Source organism: Pelodiscus sinensis, chromosome 1, assembly GCF_049634645.1.
Source record: "Pelodiscus sinensis isolate JC-2024 chromosome 1, ASM4963464v1, whole genome shotgun sequence".
NCBI classification, from domain to species: Eukaryota; Metazoa; Chordata; order Testudines; family Trionychidae; genus Pelodiscus; species Pelodiscus sinensis.
The window spans coordinates 255,571,090-255,597,416 of record NC_134711.1 but is presented as its reverse complement, the minus strand read 5'-3'; positions in this window follow the sequence as shown (position 1 = coordinate 255,597,416).

Genomic DNA, 26,327 nt, shown 5'->3' with positions numbered 1-26,327 from the left:
TAATAATCTTTTACATTCAAAAAAATGGAACATGTCAAAGTTATGAGGACATCTTGTGGTAAACACACAAATTGTATATTTCATAAAAATCTCTGCATGAGCTACTGAAAAATACTATTTTGTGATTAATTCTACAATAATTGAGTATTTTGATTTGATAACATACAGGAATGTGCTGAATAATTTAAGAGCAAGTATGATTCTATTTTTAATATATTTGTAGTCTTAGAGACATTAATTGTATATTTTTAAAAAAGGAGGGTTTTTTTACAAAATAGCTGCATCATGTTTGATGCTTAATTCATAGCTATTAATGATTTGCTACATTCACTGAATGTTTCAATAAACAGCATTTTTAAAAATGAATTTTGCATCACTTTCGCCAACCTTAGTAAATAGTTCCTGTAAGGGTCGTTGTCAGTGGGAGGCCACGTTGACTCTCTGCCAACCGTTGAGGTTCAGGGCTTCCGGTCTGATTGCAGGTTAAACCCCAGTGATAGAGATCATGCCCTTGTTCAGGGGCGTGGCAGCAAATCAGCCTTGTTCAGGGGCGTGGCAGCAAATCAACAGGCAGTACTCTGTGCTAGAGTGTAGGACTCCAAGCCCTGGTTCAGGGTGGGGTGACAAACAAATAGTTAAACAGTGCATTTACAGTTCGAGCAACAGATTACGGCTTAGGAATGACTGTAGGCCGAACCACAGTTTTAGAAGGCCAGACCCAGTGAAAGGGTGGGCCATCAATCTATTAACAAGCAGTCCAAAAACACTTAAGTAGACTTGTCACACCGCGACCCTCGGGTAACGGTGCAGCCCCTTTAATTACCATGAAAACATCAACAAAGTTATGTTCCCTCTTCCCGAAGTCCTCTCTTGTGCTCGGGTCTTCGAGGGCCGAAGGCACAGCCTTGTGACTCCCAACACTCTCCGTTAAGTCCCGCTATGAACAGCCATATGGCCCGATCGGCCAACACCCCCATCTGGGGCTTTACTCTGGCGTTAACACGACCAGACCACAATTTAGCCTGTCTCTATAAATCACGATGGACCTTCCTCCGGCTGCTAACACTGGAGTAGATTGAAGTCCATTCACCCAGTAAAGGAAGGGGGTAGAGGGACCCGGGTCTGCCCTCTCTCACGGGTCCTGGCCCAGGGCCCTAAGGGCAGGGTCAATTGAGTCCCTGTCCAGCTGGTGGGGAGGGGTCTCCCGAAACTCACCAGCCCGTGAGCATTATATAGACTCCCTGCCCTGGGCCACTTCCTACCCCCGTCTCGTCTTACAACCAATGGACCCGACACCTTCTGCTTGTTCCTACCAGATGGGGTCTCAGCCATTGGGGCCATGGGTCTTAGGAGTCTCTCCTCCTGGCCACCTGTGAAACAGCTCGTCCTACTCCAGGGCCTGGTGCCTTCTCCCGCTGCCCAAGTACCCCTCCTCTGCAGCGCATCCAGCCCCCTAACCTTCCACCAATGAGGGGTTTAAATGTCCCGCCGACCTGGTTCACCAGACACCGAACACTGGGGTGATATGACCCTGTACTCCGCCTCCCTCCCCAGCGTTGGGCATTGCGCAGACGCTGTCCCGAGTCCTGCCTCCTTTGCCGAGTGGGGATGTGCCACTGCTCAGCTGTTCCGTGGTGGCAGAGCAGGTGATGCAAGAGCGGTGTGGCAGCCCTCTTTCCCCACATAAAGCCAGGGTCGGGGTCACCTGAGTACGGGGCTTAGCTGCCCTGTCACAAGACCACAGAGTTCAAAGCCCAGGCCTGTCTTCAGGCTGAGCCAGGGGATGGGTCTCCTTGTTGGTGGAGAGCCAACTAGTGCAGGAGTTTCTTTCCCTACAGGGGGAACTTGCCACCCAAGAAAAGGAGTGGAAGGGGGGATACAGGCCCACCTGCTCCACTGCATCCCAGCCCAAGGACCTAGCAGAGGCAATGCCAGGACCACTGGGCCAGCAGGGCTCAAAGCCATAATGCACCATCCAGGTCGGTGGGTCAGAGGGGGTCCGAGCCACAATGCGCTGCACAGCTGACCTCCATTTCTTTAGCGGCCCCAGGGTTGGCTGTCCCTGGGCTACTTCCCTTTTTCCCCTGGGGCCTTACCTGACTCGGCTGCTTCTCCTCTGTGTCGGCTGGGGATGCAGGCACTGATAGCATGTCCATAGGCTTGGAGTCCTTCACAGGTAAGGGTCCAGGTGGTCCAGCCCATTCGGCTGAGCCTAGCAAGGGTCCTGGGTGTCTGGGTAAATCTGTGGGCCCTGGCAGTAGCTTCCGCAGCCTCGTCCAATGATTCAGGTCTGGCGGTGGCCATGGCAGTATAGGCCAGTACTCAGGGCCTGGTAGTGGCCCAGACAGCCTGTTCTAGTCCTCCATCTGAGGGCAGCATGGTAGGGCCTTCCTCTGCTGAGGCTGGAGAAAAGCCTCTGCCCTGCTCAGCATCCGAGCTCTAACTAAGCTTGGAGCTCCTCTTATTATACTCCTAGCCCAGACTTCCTGTTTCCTGTGGGAAGGGCACTACCCACCAAGGGTTTTTTGTGGGAGTTTCTGACTCTGGGTCAGCGGGAGGCCATGCTTACTCACTACAGTCCCCCTCTCCCAGGGGATCAAAACAAAACTAAACTAAACTAAAAACTTTTTTGCAATTTGTCTTTTAAGGATAGTTATAAACCTTCAGTTTGAGTCAGAAACAAACTTGTGATTAATGTATTGTCTATTTTATCCTGAACTAATATATCAATTAAGGCACTTACTTGCAATGCATTTTTAAAAGTAGCACAAAAGATAACATTTTATCATGACTGTTCTTGTATTTAATTCAAATTACTGTGGCACGTAATTTCAGAATGGTGGAAATGTAGAGTTGTTGATTTTTTTTATTTTTTCATCTCATTGTAAAAATTTTACTGAAGTAAATATTGACTAAATGATATCTCCTAATTTTACATTTATAAGACTCTTATTTAATTGAATGAGGTTTGGCTACAGCCACACAGCTGAAGTAAAATCAAAATGTGTGTCTGAGAGAAAAACATGGTCCATCATTTTTATATGAAGTCTTTATATTGTGCGTGAGTATCTTTCTTTCTGCTATTTAATACATAGTTTTGCCATGAAGCTTTGCCATCAGAAATTTAAACAGTTTAAAGTCTTAGATTTATTCATGAGACAGTGAGTTGAAGAGCAGTGGGCCGGAAGATGACTCCTGGTTCTATTTCTGGCTGTGCTGCTGTCTGATATCAGTGTGTGACCTTGGGCAAATCATTCAACCTGCCCTTGAATGAGATTTCCAAGCTGTCGATCAGGATTCTGGGTAAATCAAGTCAAGTCACTGGAGATGTCTTTTCTTAGAATAATTTTAATTATACAATTTGACTAATCCTTCAATCATGTCTATTAATATAACATCCAAGTACAACCAGGGGAAACTCAGGAGTAGGAGTAGTAATGATTTTTTTGTCTATATTTGGCATTGGTGTGGCTGCTAATGGAACAGTGTGTCCACTTCTTAGGTGCACAATTCAAGAAAAATGTTGATTAATTGGAGAGTTTCAGGGAATAACTATGAGAATGATGAAAGGTTTAAAAGCATGCCTTATAATGAAGCCTCATGGGCTCAATCTATTTTATTTAACAAAAAGGAGGTTAACAGGCAACTTATTGCAGTCTCTATGGGTGTATCTAGACTACATGGCTCCTTCGACAGAGCCATGTAGATGAGGGAGGACGACAACGGGAAATGAAGCAACGATTTAAATAATTGTTGCTTCATTTAAATTAAAATGGCCACCGCGCTGTGCTGATCAGCTGTTTGTCGGCACAGCGTGGCAGTCTAGATGGGAATCTGCAGACCCCATAACCCTTCATTGGCAGATCCTTTATGCCTCGTGAAACAAGGCTTACAGGATCTGCCTACGAAGGGATCTGGGGTCAGCAGATCCCGTCTAAACTGCCGCACTGTAGCGATAAATAGCTGATTGGCACAGCGCGGCAGCCATTTTGATTGAAATGAAATGGCAATTATTTAAATCACCACTTCGTTTCCCTTTTTCAAGTAAACTAATCTACATGGCTCCATCGACGGAGCCATGTACTTTAGACGTACCCTATAAGTATCCATATGGGGAGCAACTTTTAATAATAGACTCTTCTACCTATCAGAGAAAGTTATAACATGATCCAATAGATGAAGCTGAAGCTAGGCAAATTCAGACAGGAAAAATAGCTTAAGTATTTTAATGTGAGACTAATTAACCACTGGAAAATCTCGTTGGGTTGGTGTTATTGGATTCTCTATTTTAAACATTGAAATTGGAAGTTTTAGTAAAAGATGTGTTCCAGGAAATATTCTGGAGAAGTTCTATGGTGTTTTTTAAAGAACTTGACCCTTGATGATCACAATGGCATTGGAATCCATTAATCTATTAATTTTAAATTTTCATATTTTAAATAGATATTAGTTTGCTTCTCATAAATATGGCTCACAACATTTATTAAATTTGAATTGTACCAAATTGCAAACATTTTCTGAGCAAGAAAATTATCTCATCATAGTAGCAACATCAAATACTAACTCTTTGGTTTTTCAAACATATTGTTGTTTCAACTTTCCATGGAAAAAAGAAAATATTATTATTCATTATTATGAAGCCAAAGAAGCATCAGTGGATAAACAATACAGGAGTCTTAAGTACCATTCAGAAGTAATTCATGCACTTAGTTTTGCATTTAACATGCATCTGTATATAAACAAATGAAGAGAAGAGAAGAGAAGAGAAGAGAAGAGAAGAGAAGAGAAGAGAAGAGAAGAGAAGAACATTTTTTTTTCTGTAAAATGGAGAACAGTTGATACAAAGGGTTGGTTATTTTTTTTTATTTTTTTCTTCAGCTGCCCTTGTGTTGAAAACATACAGATGTGAAATCAATAGACGAACAGACACATGTATAAGGAAAGAATGAAGTTTCATTAATTCTGAGCTACTTTGAAGATAGATAGATAGATAGATAGATAGATAGATAGATAGATAGATAGATAGATAGATAGATAGATAGATAGATAGATAGATAGATAGATAGATAGATAGATCTAAAGGAATGTTCTTAGGAAACACTTAAAGAAGGCTATACCTCAGACCAATTGCGGAGTTAGGCTGATTTATAGTGATAATCTTGTCCTCTGTATTTACACACTTGTCTAAAAATGTACATGTAGGAAAAGTTTAAAGTTTTCTATTGGCAATTTCTCTATTTTTTTGCCAGAAATGGTGACAACCCTAATGTTGTTATTAAGAAAGGTAGGCTTTGGATAATTGCAATAATCACTCCTTTATAGGACTTAGAGCAACATTATTTTTGTAACCAGACAAATGGTTACAACTAAAGAGGCAACAGGAAAATATCTACAAACAGTTTGGAGATTCATACAGAGGAAGTCATGAAGTAATAACATCCCATATTTTGACAAGAAAAGTGTACAATTTAAGCATTTATCACATCTATAATAAAAAACTACCATCAAGTTTTGCAAAAAAGTAATTCTATCAAAATGATAATTTTTAGGAAATAGATGTTAAACCATGGAGCTATGTCTAGACTGCAGGCTTATTTTGAGAGAAGCTTTTCCAGAAAAACTTCTTCCAAAAAAGAGTGTCCACACTGCAAAAGTGCATCGAAAAAGTGATCTGCATTTTCAAAAGATAGTGTCCACAATGAATGGACGCTGTCTCGTGTTTAAGCTGTGATTACTATGGAGCTCTTTCAGGAAAAGGCTTCTTCCTCATAGAATGAGGATTGCCATTGTTGGAAAAACCCCTCTGTTCTTTAGATTTTCTTTCAAAAGAACATGATTTCAGTGTGGACATAACTATTATCAGCCTCTTGTAACTATTTAGTCTTTAAGGTGCTACTAGACCATTTGTTGGTTTTTTAAGTCTGTCTGAAGTTTTTAAGGAAATATAGTCATTTTTCTGAAAAAGCTCTGTAGTGTAGATATACCCTGAGTTAAGCAGAAATAGATTTAAGAACATGACATTTCTCACAGCTATTACTGTAAAAATCATTATTGACAGTATCTTGTGAAAACAACATATTTTGGCTTAACTCTCATTTTAACAAACCACAAAAATTGAGTGTATGTGGAACATAGTTTGTATTGTGGGTGCTTAGGAAATCTCGATTATAAAGGTAACTATATTTGATTGGGAAAACTTAAAAAACAACAAATAGCCTAGTAGTACCCTAAAGACTAACAACTCATGTAGATGGTATCATGAGCTTTCGTGGGCACAACCCACTTCTTCAGATGACCAGAGTGTTGGAAGTCCAGAATCAAGAATAAATAAGGGAAGGAAGGAGGGGGGAGAAGGAAAAAAAATGGAGGGGATGAATAAAAAAGAGACAGTGAAGTAGATAAGTTTTAGGAGGACAGCCAAGTTAGTCTGTAACAGGACAGACTTTAAAAAAAAACAACAAATAGTCTAGTAGCACCTTAAAGACTAAATAGTTACAAGAGGGTGATAAGAACAAGGGCTGTGCCCACATTGGCGCGATCTTGAGCCAAAGCGGCTGCTTTTGCACAAAAACATGCTGACTGTATACACTGGCAGGGAGTTCTTGCGCAAGAACACTGACGTTCTAATGTGTGAAATCAGTGCTTCTTGCGCAAGAACTATGATGCTCCTGCTCAGGAATAAGCCCTCTTGTGCAACTATTCTTGCGAAAGAGGCCAGTGTAGACAGGCAATGTGAATTTATTGAGCAAGAAAGCCCAATGGTTAAAATGGCCATTGGAGCTTTCTTGCACAAGAGAGCATCTACACTGGAACAGATGCTCTTGCGCAAAAGCACATCTCTTGCGCAAAGACACATGCCAGTGTAGAAACTCTCTTGCACAAATACTTTAACGCAAGAACTCTTGCGTTAAAGGGTTTTTGCACAAGATCATGCCAATGTAGACGTAGCCCATTAGTTTGCACATTCTAGGCTCTGGGTTAAACAGTTATGATACTTTGTTATACTGGAAATGTAGAGCAAACAGAATAGACAAGCTCTTGTCAATAAGATTTCCAGTTGTCAGGGACTGGAAGGAACTATGACATCACTAATCACACATTGCAATATGGGATAAATATATTTTCTATAAAAGTCCCTTGAAGCTTCTGTAATGCTGACAAATGTTGGTGGCTATTACCTTTCTCTAACATGATGTCATTTCTTTAGTCAGACCAACCTAATAAACCAGATTTGATTTTGACCAGCTGATGTCTCCATCCATAATACAAATTAAACTGTTAAATTTGGTCTCTGTAAGCTGCTTCTAATTTCATATTTTATTAATAGTTGATGTATTTATTCTTATTTCAATAAGCCATTCTTCCCATCAGATGTGGATAAATGTATGTTCAGTAATTCATAACTGAACTTGTAGCTAAAGCTATTAAAAGCTATCTGCCTTGGGTAAACTTTGTTATCTGCTCAATGTGCTGCTATGATTAATTCTTCATAATGGTTGAGCTTCCCAGATAACATCTTGCAGCAAAAGACCTGAGGCCCAAGCCTTGAGAATAACTTAAGACTACAGAATTATTTCTCCTTTTAATTCCTTCTGTTGTTTTTATCAAATATATCATTCATATATTCCAAGAGCAGAAGGAACCATTTATTCTGACTTCCTGTATATCACAGGCCATAAAACTTATCCAAAATAAGTCCTAGTGCATATATTTCACAAAACAAACAAACAAAATATTCAGTCTTGATTTAAAAGAGGCCTAACATAAGAACATAAGAACAGCCGTACTGGGTCAGACCAAAGGTCCATCTAGCCCAGTATCCTGTCTACCGACAGTGGCCAGCACCAGATGCCCCAGAGAGGGTGGACCGAAGACAACGATCAAGCAATTTGTCTCCTGCCATCCCTCTCCAGCCTCTGACAGACAGAGGCCAAGGACACCATTTTATCCCCTGGCTAATAGCCTTTTATGGACCTAACCTCCATGAAATTATCTAGCTTCTCTTTAAACTCTATTATAGTCCTAGCCTTCACAGCCTCCTCTGGCAAGGAGTTCCACAGGTTGACTACACGCTGTGTGAAGAAGAACTTTCTTTTATTAGTTTTAAACCTGCTCCCCATAAATTTCATCTGGTGTCCTCTAGTTCTTCTATTTAGGGAACTAATAAATAACTTTTCTTTATCGGCCCTCTCATGCCACTCATGAGTTTATATAACTCTATCATATCCCCCCTCAGTCTCCTCTTTTCTAAACTGAAAAGTCCCAGTTGCTTTAACCTCTCCTCATATGGGACCCGTTCCAAACCCCTAATCATTTTAGTTGCCCTTTTCTGAACCCTTTCCAAGGCCAAAATTTCTTTTTTGAGGTGAGGAGACCACATCTGTACACAATATTCAAGATGTGGGCGTACCATAGTTTTATACAGGGGCAGTAAGATATTCTGGGTCTTATTTTCTATCCCTTTCCTAATAATTCCTAGCATCCTATTTGCCTTTTTGACCACCGCTGCACACTGTGTGGAAGTTTTCAGAGAACTGTCCACGATAACTCCAAGACCTCTTCCCTGATTTGTCGTAGCCAAATTAGCCCCCATCATACTGTACGTATAGTTGGGGTTATTTTTTATGATGTGCATTACTTTACACTTATCCACATTAAATTTCATTTGCCATTTTGTTGCCCAATCACTCAGTTTGGTGAGATCTTTTTGGAGTCCCTCACAGTCTGCTTCTGTCTTGACTATCCTAAACAGTTTGGTATCATCCGCAAACTTTACTACCTCACTGCTTACCCCTTTCTCCAGATCATTTATGAATAAGTTGAAAAGGATTGGTCCCAGGACTGACCCTTGGGGGACAACACTAGTTACCCCTCTCCAATCTGAACATTTACCATTTATTCCTACCCTTTGTTTCCTGTCTTTTAACCAGTTCTCAATCCAAGAAAGGACCTTCCCTCTTATCCCATGGCCATGTAATTTACACAAGAGCCTTTGGTGAGGGACCTTGTCAATGGCTTTCTGAAAATCTAAGTATACTATATGTACTGGATCTCCCCTTGTGGGTTCCTGCACCAGCTGCTCCAAGATGCAGTCATTTAAGCCATTGAGAAATTTTATCTCTGCTTCTCTTCCTGAGCTGACATGTATCCAGTCAATATGGGGGTAATTAAAATCCCCCATTATTACAGAGTTCTTTATTTTGGTAGCCTCTCTAATCTCCCTTAGCATTTCAATGTCAGTATCGCTGTCCTGGTCAGGTGGTCGGTAATATATCCCTACTGCTAATTTCTTATTATTGGAGCATGGAATTACTATCCATAGCGATTCTATTGAACATGTTGATTCACTTAATATTTTTATTTCGTTTGATTCTACATTATCTTTCACATACAGTGCCACTCCGCCACCCACCCGGCCTGCTCTATCCTTTCAATATATTTTATATCCCGGTATGATTGTGTCCCACAGATTTTCCTCATTCCACCAGGTTTCAGTGATGCCTATTATGTCAATCTCCTCATTTAATACGAGGTACTCTAGTTCACCCATCTTATTAGTCAGACTCCTAGCATTTGCGTACAAGCACTTTAAAAATTTGCCACTGCTTATTTGTCTGCCCTTCCCTGATGCATTGGATTCCTTTGTATGCGGTTGTTTGTCTGCTCTGGCCCATGGTTTGCCCTCCACTCTTTCTGACTACAGCTTAGAGAATCTCTATCAATGGATTCTCCTCTAAGAGAAGTCTCCCTCCGATTTACGTGCATCTCCGCACCAATCGGCTTTCCCCCATCTCTTAGTTTAAAAACTGCTTTACAGCCTTTTTAATGTTTAGTGCCAGTAGCCTGGTTCCACCCTGGTTTAGGTGGAGCCCATCCATCCTGGATAGGCTCCCCCTCTCCCAAAAGTGTCCCCAGTTTCTAATAAATCGAAACCCCTCTTCCCTACACCATCCTCTCATCCACGCATTGAGACTCTGAAGCTCTGCCTGCCTACCTGGCCCTGCGCATGGAACTGGAAGCATTTCCGAGAATGCCACCATAGAGGTCCTGGATTTCAGTCTATTTCCTAGCAGCCTAAATTTGGCCTCCAGGACATCTCTCCTACCCTTCCCTATGTCATTGGTACCTACATGTACCACGACCACCGGCTCCTCCCCAGCGCTATACATAAGTCTGTCTAGATGCCTCGAGAGATCCGCAACCTTCGCACCAGGCAGGCAAGTGACCATTCGGTTCTCCCGGTCATCACAAACCCAACTATCTATGTTTCTAACAATCGGATCACCCACTACTAACACCTGCCTCTTCCTAACTGGCATTCCCTCCCCCTCAGAGGTATCCTCAGTGCAAGAGGATACCGCAACATCCTGTTATAGAAAACTCATCACAACCATTGGCAATCTCATCTACAAAGAGAAACAGTCTTGCTTTGATTTTCACACTTGATCTTTAGGCATCTTATTAGGAATTACTCTATAGAAATATAAAGAGGAAGGGAAGAAGAGATCTACTTTGAGACTTTGTTTACACTGCGAGTTTTTGTGAGAGAAAATATGCTAATGAGGGACTCATTAACGTGAGTCATGATGTCAGCATATTTGCTACCATTTCGTTTTGCACAAAAAGAAGCAGTGTGGATGTTTCCTTTTTGTGCAGAAAACCCGTTTTGCACAAGATCCTTATGTCTGTCTTTTTCTTGCACAAAAAGAAATGGCAGTGTAACAGGGTCAGTCCTGTCAGCAAGTGCCCCTAGTGGCTACAAGGGGGCTCACAACAATGACCTCACCCACTCAGGGTATGTCTACACTACAGTGCTAATTCGAACTAACTTAGTCTGAATTATTTAATTCGAACTAAGCTAATTCGAACTAGAGCATCTAGAACTAAAAACTAGTTCGAATTAGCGTTTTGCTAATTCGAACTAGCACGTCCACACTGATTGGACGCAGGGGGGCATTTAAGGGCAGCTGAAACTGGTTCTGGCAGGGCATCAGGTCAGTAGTTGCTTTGTGTGGCTGCTATCTGAGGCTCGAGCTTAAAGGGACCCCCCCTGGACAGCCGGTTCTCAGCTTTTCCTGCTTTCTTGCCAACCTCACCGAGGGACAGCAAAGCGTAAGTCTCTGTGCCCGTCTGTGTCGGTGCTTCCCTTCGGGGGGGCCGCCGCGGGTGGCAACATGGAGCCACAGCTCGCCCTGCACCTTCTGGTGCGCTTTCTGAACTTGCTGCTGCAAGCCTGCCACCAATGGCTCGAGGCTGCCTGGCACCTCATGGTGCACGTCAGCCCCCTGCCTCTCCGCAAGGCCGCCCTAGGGTCCATGGAGGAGCCGCGGCGGCGCCCCAGCACCAGCGTGCCCCGCCGCGTCTGGCGTCTGGACACCAGCACCGACTGGTGGGACCGCATTGTCCTGGAGCACTGGGAGGACCGACAGTGGACCCAGAACTTCAGGATGAGGAGGGACACCTTCCTGGAGCTCTGCGAGTGGCTCGCCCCTGCCCTGCACAGAAGGGACTCTCGTATGAGGCCCACCATCTCCCTCCAGAAGCGGGTGGCCATCGCCCTCTGGAAGCTCTCCACGCCGGACAGCTACCGATCCATCGGGAACCAGTTCAGCGTGGGGAGATCCACCGTCGGAGTGGTGCTCATGCAGGTATGGCACTCGTCGGCCACCAAGCCGGGGGGAAGAGGGGCTGCGAGGAGGGGATGGGCCGCCCCAGGGACAAAGGGGGGGGCGGGAGGAGGCGAAAACGCTCCGCACGGGAGGGGTAAGTCTGTCCCGGCCGTACTACACGCCGCCAGGGGGGTTGCTACCGGGAGTGGGGCGCGGGGCACTGCCAGGGCACGAACGCTCCCAGCCATCCGGGCGCCCCACTGATTGGCGCTTTGCTGTGTCTCTCTCCGCAGGTGGTCAAGGCCATCAACCGGGTGCTGCTCCGCAGGGTGGTCCGCCTCGCCGACCCGGACGCCGTCATCCGGGGCTTCGGCGCCCTCGGCTTCCCCAACTGCGGGGGGGCCATCGACGGGATGCACATCCCCATCCATGCCCCGGAACACCAGGCGTCCCGGTACGTCAACCGCAAGGGGTACTTCTCCATGGTCCTGCAGGCCGTGTGTGACCACCGGGGCCAGTTCACGGACATTAATGTGGGCTGGTCCGGCAAAGCACACGATGCCCGGGTGTACCGCAACTCCTCCGTGTGCCAGCGGCTGCAGGTCGGGACCTTCTTCCCCAACCGCCACATCAGGTTCGGGGACGTGGACATGCACGTGTGCCTGGTGGGGGATGCCGCCTACCCACTGCAGCCCTGGCTCATGAAGCCCTACATGGGGCACCTCAATCCCTCCCACCAGGACTTCAATGCCAGGCTGACCAGGGCCCGCATTGTGGTGCAGGGGGCCTTCGGGCGACTGAAAGCCCGCTTTCGATGCCTCCTCACCCGTCTGGACCTGGCCGAGCACAACATCCCTCCCATGGTGGCAGCATGTTGTGTGCTCCACAATTTGTGTGAGCGGAAGGGGGAGGCTTTTCTGCCAGCCTGGATGGCTGAGGCTGACCGCATGGCTGGACACTATGGCCAGCCCCGCACCGCCGCCATCCAGGAAGCCCAGCGGGGGACCGTCCGGATCCGGGAAGCCCTGCGGGAGAGCTTCCTGGTGGAGGAGGAGGAGGACTGACCTCTCCCTGCTTGCCCCACTGGGGCCTTCTTCCACCCTACCCCCCTTCCCCCTTCCCCTCCCTACCTACTGTCAAATAAAGACACCTGTTTTTCAAACAAAAACGTCTGTTTATTGCACATAACTGGTGTGGGGGAAGGGAGGAATGAGGGTAGGAGAGGGGAGGGGAAAACCTGGGACGAGGGAGCTGGAAGGCGAGGGAAGGGAGGAAGGGAAAGGAAAGCCCAGGGGTGGGAGTCCGGCTGCCTCTCCCATCTCGCCATACTGCGGGTCCAGGGGCGTCGGTGGGAAACGGGCAGCTGCTGCAGGTGGTGTGGTGCGCCCTGCAGGCCCAGGTGCTGCAGCTGTGGTGCAACAAGACCAATGGTCAATTACCCCAGGGGCCCAGGTGTGTGAAACCCAGCTCCCCTCTGCAAGGCACGGGCCCCTGCAGGATCCCCAGCTGCTACTCCTTGGTGGGCAAGGCCCAGGTGCACGGTCCCGGTGCTCCCTCTCGCCCCAGCCCCCGTACACATAAGGGGAACACGATGGTACTCACATGTGGATGCCTCCCCGGCCTCGGACGACACAGGCGAGCGGCTCTGTGGGGTGCCTCGGGGGTCCTGGGTCCCGGGCAGGCTGGCGGCAGGCTCCTGACTCTCAGAGCCCTCCTCCTCCTCCTCCGTCTCCTGGAGCGGTCCTTCTGCCCCGGGGTCTATCACGTCCCGGGGGGCAGGGATGGCATGAGCCCACAGGAGGCGGTCCAGGGCATGGAAGTGGGGGCAGGCCTCCGGGTCGGCCCCTGGATGGCAGGCCCGGGAGTAGGACTGCCGCAGGTCTTTCACCTTGCAGCGCACCTGCTCCCGGCTGCGCTGGTGGCCCCTGGCGGCCAGGCTGGCAGCCATGTGGCCGTAGACAGCCGCGTTCCTGTGGCTAGTGCGGAGATCGTGGACATTGGAGGCTTCCCCCCAAACCTCGATGAGGTCCACGATCTCCGCACTTGACAATGCGGGCGCCCACCTTTTGCGCCCCTGGGCAGGCTCCTGGGAGCTGCCAGGTTGGTCCTGGGGAGCAGAGGAGGGCTGGGTGTCCTCGGGTGGCTCGCTCATAGTGTGGCAGGTGCAGGGTCTGCTGGCACGGGTGCTGGCAGCCTTGCAACTGGCACAAACTGTGTAGCCAGCCCGTGGCCCTTTAAGGGCTCCGGGGCCGGGAGGGGGGCAATAGAGTTTCCCTGGTGTTGGCCAGAGTGGCCACCAGGGAAACCTGGGAAGCCTTAGCCTCCCACTAGTTCGAATTAAGGGGCTACACACCCCTTAATTCGAACTAGCTAGTTCGAACTAGGCTTAATCCTCGTAAAATGAGGTTTACTTAGTTCGAACTAAGCGCTCTGTTAGTTCGAATTAAGTTCAAACTAATGGAGCGCTAGTGTAGCACCTTTCAAAGTTAGTTCGAACTAACGTCCGTTAGTTCGAACTAACTTTGTAGTGTAGACATACCCTCAGAGTGAGATACAGTTCAATTAGTGGTCGAGGTCCAGGGTTTCCCCCTTCTCTGGGTTCTTCCACGCTGCCATAGGCTAGCCTCCTGTTGCGGGATCTAGCCTTGGTTCTGGGCCAGCTCCCACTCAGAGCTGGCCCAGGTGCTGATGCTCCCAGCCAGCCCAGAGTTCTGGACAGGTTGAGCTCCAGGAAGGAACTAACTGACCTTCACTCAGTAGCTCCTTGTATACCAGGCTGCCAATCCCTGATTCGCTGCAGAGCCAGCTGCCCTTCTGCCCTGCTTGGAGGCCCTCTCCACTGTCCCCGCTGCTGGCCAGGCTGCTGAATGGCCTCCAGTTGAGGATGGGCTCTGTCTGCCCCATCACAGGCAGAAAATATACTAATGACACCGTGATGCATGCTAATGAGTTCCCCATTAGCATATTTTCTGCCACAAAAACACACAAGTGCAGACAAAGCCTCAGGATCCTCTTTTGTCTTTTCTCTTACTGTGATTCAGTTTTCTTCCCCTAGGCTATATCTAGACTATAGGCTTCTTTCGGAAGAAGCTTTTTTGGAAGAAATCTTCTGGAAAAACTTCTTCCAAAAGACAGCATCCACACTGAAAAAGTGAATTGAAAAGGCAATCTGCTTTTTCAAAAGAGAGCTTCCAGACTGAATGGATGCTCTCTCGCATGTAAACTGTGATTCCTATTAACAGAATGGCCATCAGGGCACTGTGCTTTTTCTTCTTACCTCTTCTTCCAAAAGAACTCCCTCTTCCCCGTAAACACACACCTTTTTGTGAAAGAGCTCTTTCACAAAAAGGCTTCTTCCTGGTAGAATGAGGATTACCAGTGCTGAAAAAAACCCCTCTTTTCTTTTGATTTTATTGCAGCAGAACACAATTGCAGTGTCGACTTTCCTCAAGTTTAGTCGGAAAAATGGCCATTTTTCTGACAAAACTCTGTAACGTAGACATACCTCTATATAGCTAGAGTGAAGTGTAAGTGGTAAGTTCCTTAGCAAATTATAATCATATAGCATAAGTAAAATTAGACAAAAAGGTTACATTTAATCAGAATGGATATTCACATTTCTAACCCTACGTAATAGGATCCATTGATGATGACTTGATTTTCAGTCTGGGTTTATTTAAGGTTCTCATTAATCTGAATAATTATACAAAACCTAAAGTATCCATTATTTATGCCAGGATAATCAGGGACACACTTCATAACTCACCGTGTTTTTGCAAAATATTTCAAACGCAAAAAAAAAAGGCACCAATTAAACTATTTAAAAATTCCTGATATGAACAATATGTGCTGGAATAGTATGATTCAAGAAAAGTTTTATTAGATTTAGTTTGGGATGTCTGTATTAGTCATGAACTATATTTTCAGGTCATTTCAGAAAAGAACTAAGAAAATCTTTGTACTTCATCATCCCCGTATTAGTTCTTTTTGTTATTGTCCCCTTCTTACAGATGAGAGGCACAGTGAGGATTGGGAGCTTGCCCAATGATACAGAGTTATAACACACCTGAGACTAGAATAGAGATCTCTTGATTCCCAGTCTAGTGTTTATCTACAAGACAATCTGTCTAATCTACAATAGATACTACAGAGAAATTATTTCAGAGAGAGACACAGGCCTTTAGTGTTGGAGCCAATGCAGCATAGGCTGTCAAGAAATCTCATGATATGTCTGCAGCTGGACACGCTAACTTATCCCCCACCCCAAGCATACACTGCCATGCTAACCTCTATCCTCTACTCCCCCACACAAGCATACTGACATGTTTTCCACTGGTTTCTCGGGGCAAATTTCCCCAAGAGGGAGGAAAAAACCATAGATGGAGTGATAGCAGAAGTTTTCCTTCTGATTCTGACCCCTCTCCAAATAGGAAGAATTCTGGAGCAATGGGGAATATTGTGGAGACAAGTTCCAAGAGGATGTTTTGACTTAGATGCTAGCAGGTAGCTAGACAATTGCTACTATAGTGCCAGTGGCTAACATTGCATTAGTAACAAAAAGCAGAAGAAGAGCAGACAGCCAATTAGGTTATGATCCTGCTGTGCAAGCAGGCTTCCTAGAGAAAACATTGGTGGATGAGGCTAAAATGCAGGAATGGCAGACACTGCCAGGGCAGCCATCTTGGTACAGAGGAGACTGATGCTGAGGGCCAAGTTTGTCTGTTCAATAGAAGAGGAGTAGCAAAAGTTGGGACCAGAGACTATGTCAAGAAAAAGGCCTTAGCTGTCTAAGGCTTTCCAAATAAATTAATCTAACATAAAGCCTTTGGAAGTCAAAAAGTGTTCCCTTAATAACATGGCTTTCTTATACTGCATTTGGAATGCCTGGCAGTAACAATATGCAATGACTTGATATGGGAGAAAATTTATTCATCTTGGCCTCTGAGGATAGAACAAGAAGCAATGGGCTTAAACTGCAGCAAGGGAGGTTTAGGTTGGACATTAGTAAAGAGTTCCTAACTGTCAGGGTGGTCAAACACTGGAATAAATTGCCCAGGGAGGTTGTGGAATCCCCATCTCTGGAGATATTTAAGAGTAGGTTAGATAAATGTCTATCAGGAGTATTTGGTCCTGCCATGAGGGCAGGGAACTGGACTCGATGACCTCTCGAGGTCCCTTCCAGTCCTAGTATTCTATGATTCTATGAGGCATCATTTGTATGGCAGACTAGAAACCATTATTCAAGAGGATCATTCACAGAGGTTGACAAAGGGAGCAATGTCATTTCTTTCATGTAGCTAGGAGGCTGGAGGAGCAGAAACTCTGGAGGAAATGTATCCAGGAACCAGAGCAGGTTCTGTAGTGTTTGGGTAAAAGACGAGGGAGTCAGAGTATGGGGTTCTATCATCTTCTCATGGTACTGTAGAATACTCCTGAGATTTCCACTAGTTGGTAGCAATGGAGGAAAACTCATGGAAAAGAGAGGCTGGAGAGCAGGAAATGTGTGCAAGTATTTCTTTATTCTTTAGTGAATCATCTCTAGTTGCATACAAATGAGTGTGTGTCTTCCCTGCAAGAAGTAGTTGACTGTGGTGTCGTACAGAATTCTTAGCCGGCTAGGTGTCTTCAGAGTATGCAAGTGTGGCTTGTGAAAAGTAAGCACAATGTAGAAGTTACTGAAGGACTTTGGTATTATTCAAACAGCACATGGCACATACAGGAAGCATGCCTGACCAATGATGAGTATTGTTATTGAAAGCCAGCAAATAATGGACATCCCTGCCGGATTGTTTCATGTGACAGGTCTGATTTCAAGATGACAATAAGTCATATTTGATATACAGTAGAAATGGGATGGAAATACTGGTAGAAGAGACCATACATTTAAAAACTGAAGTAAATCCTATTGCTTTAAAGATATATTCAGTTTATTTCAATCTAATATGTCTGGCAGTAGCCAGGGACAACTTTCTTGCTAATCAGAATTGAGTTTCCTAGATTCTTAGACCAGTGGTCTCCAACCTTTTTACACCCAAGATCACTTTTTAAATCTCAGAACAGGTGAAGATCTACCACCCCGCCCTTTCCTTGAAGCTCTGCCCTCTCTATTCTCCTCCTGTCCATCACTTGCTATCCCCAGCCCTTACTCACACACTCTCATATACAGTTTATTTTTAAATTATGTGATATATAAAATTAAAATCACGTATTTATAGTTACAAAATAAATGGTCTGTTTTTATTCATGCTATTTAAATCTAAAATTAATCATTTATAATTATACATTTTGTGGGGACAGTTCTGTGGCTGGGGCAGGGGAGAGGGAACAGGGTGCTGGGAGAGCAGAGGACAGGGTTCTGCAGCTGGGGACAGGGTGCCAGTGGGGACAGAGTTCGGGGAGTGGGGATGGGAGTGGGGACAGAGTTCTGTAGCTGGAGACAGGGGAGTAGGGACAGAGTTTGGGGAATGGGGACGGGAACGGGGACAGAGTTCTGTAGCTGGGAACAGGGAAGTGGGGTCTGGGGAGCGGGGAGTGTGGACAGGGGATGGGGTGCCCGTGTCAGCAGAGCTGAGGGAAGCCAGCACGTGCCTCCTCTGGGCCCGACTCCTCCCCCACCCCGCAGCACAGGGAAACCCTGCGTGTGCCTGCCCCAGGGCCAACCCCCCCCCTCCTGCGGCGGGGCCAAACCCCCTCTCCCACGGCGCAGCAAGGCCAACCCCCTCCCGCAGCATGGCAAACCCCCACAGGTGCCTGCCCCAAGCCAGCCTCCTCCCCTTTCGCAGCGCAGCCACCCCCCACGGACGCCTTCCCTGGGACCAAGCCGCCACTCCTGTGGTGGGGCCAAACCCCCGCGGGATCCTCCCCAGGCCAAACCCCGGGGCCGACCCCTGTTTCCGCAGTGCAGGGAAATCCCTGCGCTCAACTCACCCCTCCCAGGGAAGCTGCTGGACTCCTCTTCTGGAGCCGACGCCCCCTTCCTCAGCACATGACAGAGCTGTGGGACGGGAGCAGCCTGCGCAATTCCAGAGCCCCTGGAAGTGATGCAGGCTTCACCCAGGACTTCCGGCCACCCTGTGGGAAGCCAGCACTACGCTAAAGGTAGGTAGTGGGGCTTCTCGGGGGTGGAGGAAAAATGGGGGGCAGGGGTGCCCGAATGCCTAGTGATCGACCAGTCAATCGCGATCGACGGGTTGGTGACCACGGCTTTAGACTGACTAAGAAGAGGTTAGATCAAGGTCATTCAACATGCTGGGTTTTGTGAAAACTTGGCAATGCATCCCGAGAGATGTGAAGGGAACAATAGCCAGGGTACATAGACAGACAATAGTACACTTCTCTGTAGACGGTGCACATGACCAGAGAAATGTGGAATGCAGAAAAAATTACTATAAAGGCCCATAGTTTAAAAATCCATGTAGCTCACATACCAGCTACATGCACCAAACATACAAATCACAGTTAGGGACAACTCTTTGATCCAGCAAGAAATTGTGTTTGCAGGCATAATTTGCACACGTGGATTTTTTATAGATGGGCCAAAATAAGACATCCTGTACTTTATTTATTTTCTATAATTATGGAGTGTTTTCTTTTATCTACATTTATCATAAATTGCTTTCTAGCATGATGCTTAGTGAAACTAAAATAACAAAATACATTTGTTATCATTAGTGATGTTGTAAGAGGGACTGAGATTACCAGTGGCATTGCTTTATGGTTAGGCTGCTGGGCTTCCCTTTCCTTTCACTTCTGGAGCCTTTTACTGGCAACCAATCAAAAACTGTGATGGCCCACCTGTTGGTAGTCAGTGACTTAGCCCTGCTCCAGCGCGGTCACCAGTTTGCTCCTTTCTGCAGTAACAGAATCCAAAGAAATTAAAAGTCACTCATACTGATAATAGGGAAGCATTAAGTCCCTGTGAGTGGCTTGGCCTGGCCTCAAAATTTTCAACTTACTTTTCGTTACTTTTGAGGTGTGTGAGTCTGTGTGTGTGTGTGTGTGAAAATGAGAGATTTTGTTCTCTCTGTAACAAAGGTCATAAGTAGGGGAGTTTATGATAGAACATTAGAAGGACTTGCAAAACAACTTGTCAGTATTGTGTTAATAATTTACAGTTATGCTTTTTATCAAAGTTTTATTTTTGTCATGCCAAAGTATTATTCATTTTACAATCTTCAGATAAATACAATACTTTTTCACAGGCTATAGTAAAAAGAAGCTATTGGTTATATTACATCTTTCCCTTCCTCTTGGATGTATAAAGAAGACAGAAGAAAATAACCAAATCTCACCTTCTTAAATACATTCTAATCAGGAGAATTTAAGTTCTTTTTAAAGCCAACTAATATTGTTCATTTTTAGTTCCACATAAAATTATTGTCAATATTTCCTTTCTTTTAGTTTTACTTTAAAGCAGTGTAGTGGAACCTCCAACCCAATGGCCACACACAATTCAACAGGGTAAGCTGCTGGTGGGGTCCAGACAGTTTATTTACCTGATCATCCACAGGCACAACCACTCACAGCTGCCAGTGGCCATAATTCACCATTTCCAGCCAATGGAAGCTGCAGGAAATGGTGGCCTGGTTTGTGCCACTTTCTGTAGCACCCATAGGCCAGGAAGAGCAAACAGCAGCCTTTGGGATCTGTAAACAGCCATGCCTGTTGTTGCTCATGAAAACAAACAGGCAGATAACCTGAAAATAGTTAACCCTGATGAACAGTGTGTGGCTGACACAGTAGAAATTCCCTATTCTTGCTTTAAAGTATGCAAAAACAATTCTATTTCCACTTCCAAAACCAGAAGTTTCTCAAAAAAATCCTTTTATATTTTTTAAAGCAAAACTCAAAATGGTTTTTGCTCAGGGGAAATTGGCCCTTTCTGAAAAAAAAAATCAAAACAATTAAGGTGCATCCTTTGCAGAGTTTTCTACTGACCACTCTATGAAATGTTAGGGGAATTATTAGCCCGCCCAGGGACTGAATATAATATTCCATCCCAGGACACATGGATTTAGGTGTTCTCAACACAAAATTCAGGATCCTTGTCACTCACTCTTTCTTTCATTGAAAGCAGAACTTTTGCAATTGCTAAACCTCTCCTACCCGCGGCCGTGCACCCACTCATCCTGCCCTAACTGCTGCATCTCACATACCCTATCCAAAGCCCCATCACTGAAATAAGGTATAGACATTTTCCTTTTAATTAAAACAAAATTACTACGGTTAAGTACCCGAGCAATGCCGGGTACATCTGGTTGTATTATATAAACAAAAAGGTTTTCAGACAATTAAATATTACTGTCAGGCAAAGGCTTTAATTTTCAGTAGCAGGAATCCACTTGTGGGCAATACTTGTAGGATCAAGATGGTGATGGCCTGTTCCTCAGAAAGATACCTGTGTCAAAAAAGATAGGTATGCCATTACTCAGGAGCTCAGGATACAACTTAAATGTGTTTTTACATTTAGTTTTAATTTAATTCCCTGACTTGTTCTGATAATCAAGACAGTCAGATTGTTATGACAATATGAGGAAAACAATCATATATTTTCAGATTGCCAACTGCCATAGTAAAAACCAATTAGAGCTCAGAGCATTGAAAACTCAGCAAGGATCATTTTGTGTTGTTTCCCCATAGTCCTCTTTTGTGTGGTAGATCTATTTGCCTATAGAAGCATCTAGAAATTTTGCAGAGTCCCCCATCCACATAGAAAAGATATGCCTTTGCTGCAGGTATGGTCCCTGACAACCTCCCCTATGCTATCCTTTACTTCCTGGCCACAGCTGTCCAGAGAGAGAGAGAGAGAGAAGAGAGAGAGGTTACATGATCTCTTGCACCTAAACTCCATGAAGTCTGGGATCAGTTGGGAACACAAAAAGAAATCTCCCCATTTCAGCTTCATGTTGCACATTTCATTTTCAGTTCATTGTGTCCTCCACCTGCAAAGATAAATGATTGCAGAAAAAAAAGGGGAATAATTTTGCTCAGGTGCTGCATTCCCTTTCCTATGAGAAGACAAGATTGAAACTCAATTTAGGGAGACAGGATTGCCCTTTGATACAGTAATTTAAAACCTATCATTGCTGTTCCAACTTGCCTTATAAATTCAGTAACTTTCTCTCTCTAGAGCTTTTCAACCCAGTCAATAGAAGTAAAGGTAGATACCAGATGACATGGAAGTTCTGAAATTCCATTAGCATTATGTATGATGTCTGAAATTCTTGGTTAAGCATTTAATGATTCCATACAATAATTCTATCATTCAAAAAATTGGATGAGGTTATATTCAACATAAAATATAACTTTCTATTTTCACACCTAATTAAGGATAGATTTGATTTCACCATGAAAATGCATTAACATTATGACTTGGGAGCAGAGGTCAAATGTAAATGACCTGGCAATTATGAGCAAGAGTCCAGGAAAGTGTCTGTGTAAGTGCCTGGAAAAATGCATTGTTGACCTTGAAAGGCATGTTTTAAATTAATACATAATACATGAAGAAAAAGTGGAAAGATTTATGCTATTTTTTAATTATTTCATAAGTACAATGGGTAGTCTGAGTCATAAACATTAAACAGGTCGAAATTTTGGAAAAATTAATACACACTAATAGCAGAAAATAGAAAGCCAGAAGCTATATGAAATGTCTAATGTATTATTTGCAATGATTATACTTACAAACATATTAATGCCACACAATGGCCACTGGGAAAATAGCCTAAAGTTGGCAATTACACAGAACGAAACATGTAAATGGGAGGCTAAATATTAATGATCCTCTTGGCAACCTTTCATATTCATATGAAACATTAATTTAGGTTTAATTTAATAATGAAATTTTAACTATGTTTATATTTATGAACTCCAAGGACATCTTCCCACTTCATACATTCAGCAATATAAGATTTACTTAGTGTTGCTCGGTCTTTAACTCAAATCATTTTTATACTTCTTCATTTAAATTATTGTTCTGGAGTGGGATTGGGGATGAGGGTTTTAATATTCAGGCTGTCCTAGGAAGAGAAGACAACCCCAGTCCTTTCTCAGACACAGCTGGGAGAAGGATTCATACCCCCAGCTAGGAGACAGACAAATGGATAAACAGGCAAAGTCTCTAAAATATGTAGTAGATTGCTGTCCCTTTCTCCATCCCTACACTCTGCTGGCTCGATATGGTTAAATCTGTCCTGGCTACTGTACACTTTTAAGCTATGTCTACACAGCCCCCATTTTGAACAAAAAATATGCAAAAGAGGTGAAGCATGGAATATCGCCATGCCTCATTTGCATAATTAATGAGTCTCCATTTTTGCACAAGAGGCTTTTGTGCAAGAGCTGTTCTTCTGCATTTTTTTCAGGAAGAAAGGCTCTTGCTCAAGAGGGGACTTTTGCTCCAAAAGGAGCCGTATGGATGGCTCCTTTTTGTGCACAAGCCTCTTGCACAAAAATGGAGCCTCATTAATTAAGCAAATGAGGCACGTTGATATTCCACACTTTGCCTCATTTGTATATTTTTTGCGCAAAACGGGGGCAGTGTAAACATAGCCTTGCAGATTAGGCCTTGTCTTACACTGGCCTTCGATTTAGTGTGTCTACTATAGACACAATAAATCGATCTCCGAGAGCACTCCCATCAACACAGGAACTCCACCACGATGAGAAGAGCAGCTGGTGTTAGTGGGGGAGCAGCCCACCCTGACATTACCACATGCAAGATATTGTGGAGAGTAGATCACCGGTTCAGAGAACTCTAATGCAGCTTCTATCTACTCATTCTGGTGCGAGTGTGTTTGTTTTACTCACTGAGGTACAATGGACTCTTTCTCCACTATTTTATCTGTTTAAAGCCAGCATGATTTCAGGCTATGACTTAAGCCAGTTATCCCTCTTTGGCTATGTCTACTCTGGCCAGTTCTTGTGAAAGAATGGCTGTTCTTCCACAGAACATCCACGCTGCCCTCCTACTCTTGCACAAAAAGATTTACAATAAAGAGTGGTAAGAGAGGGCTTCTTGTGTAAGAGCTATGCTCTTTTCTAAAAAGACCTCTTGCGCAAGAGGGCAGTATGGACGTGTGGCAGGGGTTTCTTGCACAAGAAATCTCACAGCTAAAATGGCCATCAGAGCTTTCTTGTGCAAGAGAGCATCCACACTGCCATGGATGCTCTTGTGAAAAAGCACATGGCACTGTGGACTTGTTCTTGTGCAAGAGTTCTTGCACAGGAACTCTTGAGCACGATATTCTTGTGCAAGAAGCCGCCAGTGTAGACATAGCCTTTGTGTCCTTTATCATAGAATCATAGAACTAGAAGGAACCTTGGGAGATCATTAAGTCCAATTCCCTGCACTCACCATCTAAATCATCCCTGATAAGTGTTTGTCCGACCTGCTCTTAAAAAACTCTAATAATGAAGATTCCAAAAACCCTTTAGGCAATTTATTCCAGTATTTAGCCATCATGATGACTGTAAGTTTTTCCTGATAGCCAACATCTATTTATATAAACAGATGAATACATTTTTTTAAAATAAAGAAAACCAGAATTTGTTCAGATGAATTAGCAACACTTAAAGTATAAGGATCAATCACATAGCCAAGAAATTAATATTACGAATAACAAAATTATAACTGATCCCCTGCTTATTGTGTATCCAAAAATCTCAGTGCCTTAAATCAGAGTTTAAAAGAACACAAAAAATTGGAGAAGAGACTGAATATCTCTTTCCACGCCTACATTTATTATGTATTTTTAACTATGGATCCATGCGTTGCTTCTAGGCATATTTACAAAAAGAGTAAAAGCATAAATCATTCTAACAAATAAACAGTCTGTAACAGATGTGTCTACAATATGAGTGTGTCTCGGGTAATCTGGCTCTTCAAGCTGTTATCGTATGTTCAACACTTCTCTCAATGTCTACTGCTAAGTCTCCACTTTTTTAGAGAAATTTTTTCTTGACGGCATGTCCTAAACAAAGACACACTTATCCCTGCTTTATCCCTTATTTTAAATGACTTCTTTTATTTTGGGGATGCTCCTAATCTGTAAATTTGGAAGGATTAAATTTATATTGATAAATGTTGTGAATGTTAATTTCACCATGCAAACAAAACTAATGAAAAAATACTTCTATTGATAATTTTCAAAATTTACACAATAGCAAACTAAAAAATGTTCCTTGAAAATATATTAGAGTTTGATATAAGGATATTAACCTAGTAAATATTGCCTAGTAAAAATTGACTTAAATAAGTAATCCCTGACCCACCCTACTATCTAATTCCCTATAATTCCCACAAATGTAATGTTTAAATCAAAAACTGAAAAATGCTGTCAGTCCATCTCTCTTATCCTCCCAAGGTCCCTCTTGCAACTCGGGAACCACAGTGTTCTCTTTATGGTTTAGCCTGCCGGAGACATTCCTCTGTCCACGAGAGGTTTAGGGTTCTCAGTGTTTTTCCTGCTTATTGTGTCAGTGCCACTCATCCAGTGGCTGGAAGGGGAATCTGGGCCCATCCTCTTCTCCACGTTCCATCCCAAGGACCCTGAGCTCAGTAGTCTGGGCCTGGGCTGCTTCCTACTACTGGTTTTTCTTTTCTTTCTTGACCTACCAGTTCCCAAAGCCTCTTCCCAATGAGTAACAGTAGCCTACAGTTTTCACTCATTTCTCTCTTTCTTCTAGAACCATCTTCCTTTGCCCAGAAGCCTCTTGAGCTTTCACTTCTGAGGTGTTATAGGCCCTTCCTATTCCTGCCCAGTTAAGCTTCCTTAATTAGCTGCCTAATTGATTGATTGGCCTATGTGGCACATTGGCCTGTAAACATCACCATCAAATACTGCAGACAACTGATTTGCCTACAATACTATGAAAAATGCATACATTATTTAGGGTCAAAATCATCCATTTATGGGGTAATTAACAGTTCAGTTCAAACCTTTTTCCTAGGCTTTGCTGACTACCACCTCCATCAGTGAGTCAGCAGATCTTTTTCTAGTGAGAGCAAACTGGGTAGCTTGTTTCAAACAAATACTACTATCAGTTACAATTGCATTTCTTGTATCAAGTCGGTTTAGGATATACTGTATAATATTTCAACAGTAATCATACACTGTGAAGCAAATATGTTATATTTTTATTTCACAAATAAAATATTGTCCTACATTTTTCTTATCATTGTCCTCAATTCATTGAAGCCCCTTAACATCTCCAGTATCTTCAGTTTCACTATATATATATGGGAGCCCATTCTACAGCAGTGTACTATATTCCCATTTTCCATTGTGTCCTTTTTACACTGCAGCCTCATCTAAAATCTAGCTCAGTGTCTATCCCATTTTAAAATATAGTTCTATTTTCTACATGTTCCACATCCTCCTGAGTTACTTCAGTCACCTTTTGTGCTTCCTTCAGAACATCTTAGGCTATATCTATACTACCAGGTTATTTTGAAATCTGTTATTTCGAAATAACGACTCCCAAAATAAGTATTTTGAAATAAGCTTATTTCTCTTCACAAGCAGGAGCTATTCTTTCAAAATAGCAAGCCCATTGTTTCAAAATAAGAGGTTTGGTAGTGTGGATGCTTGCATCATTATTTCAAAATTAGATGAGTTATTTCAAAATAACTCCCCAGTATAGACATGCCCTTAGGGTTACAGCTTGGAAATCTTTCACATTTTCAAACAGCATGAAATGGTTGGTCTTTTTAATGAA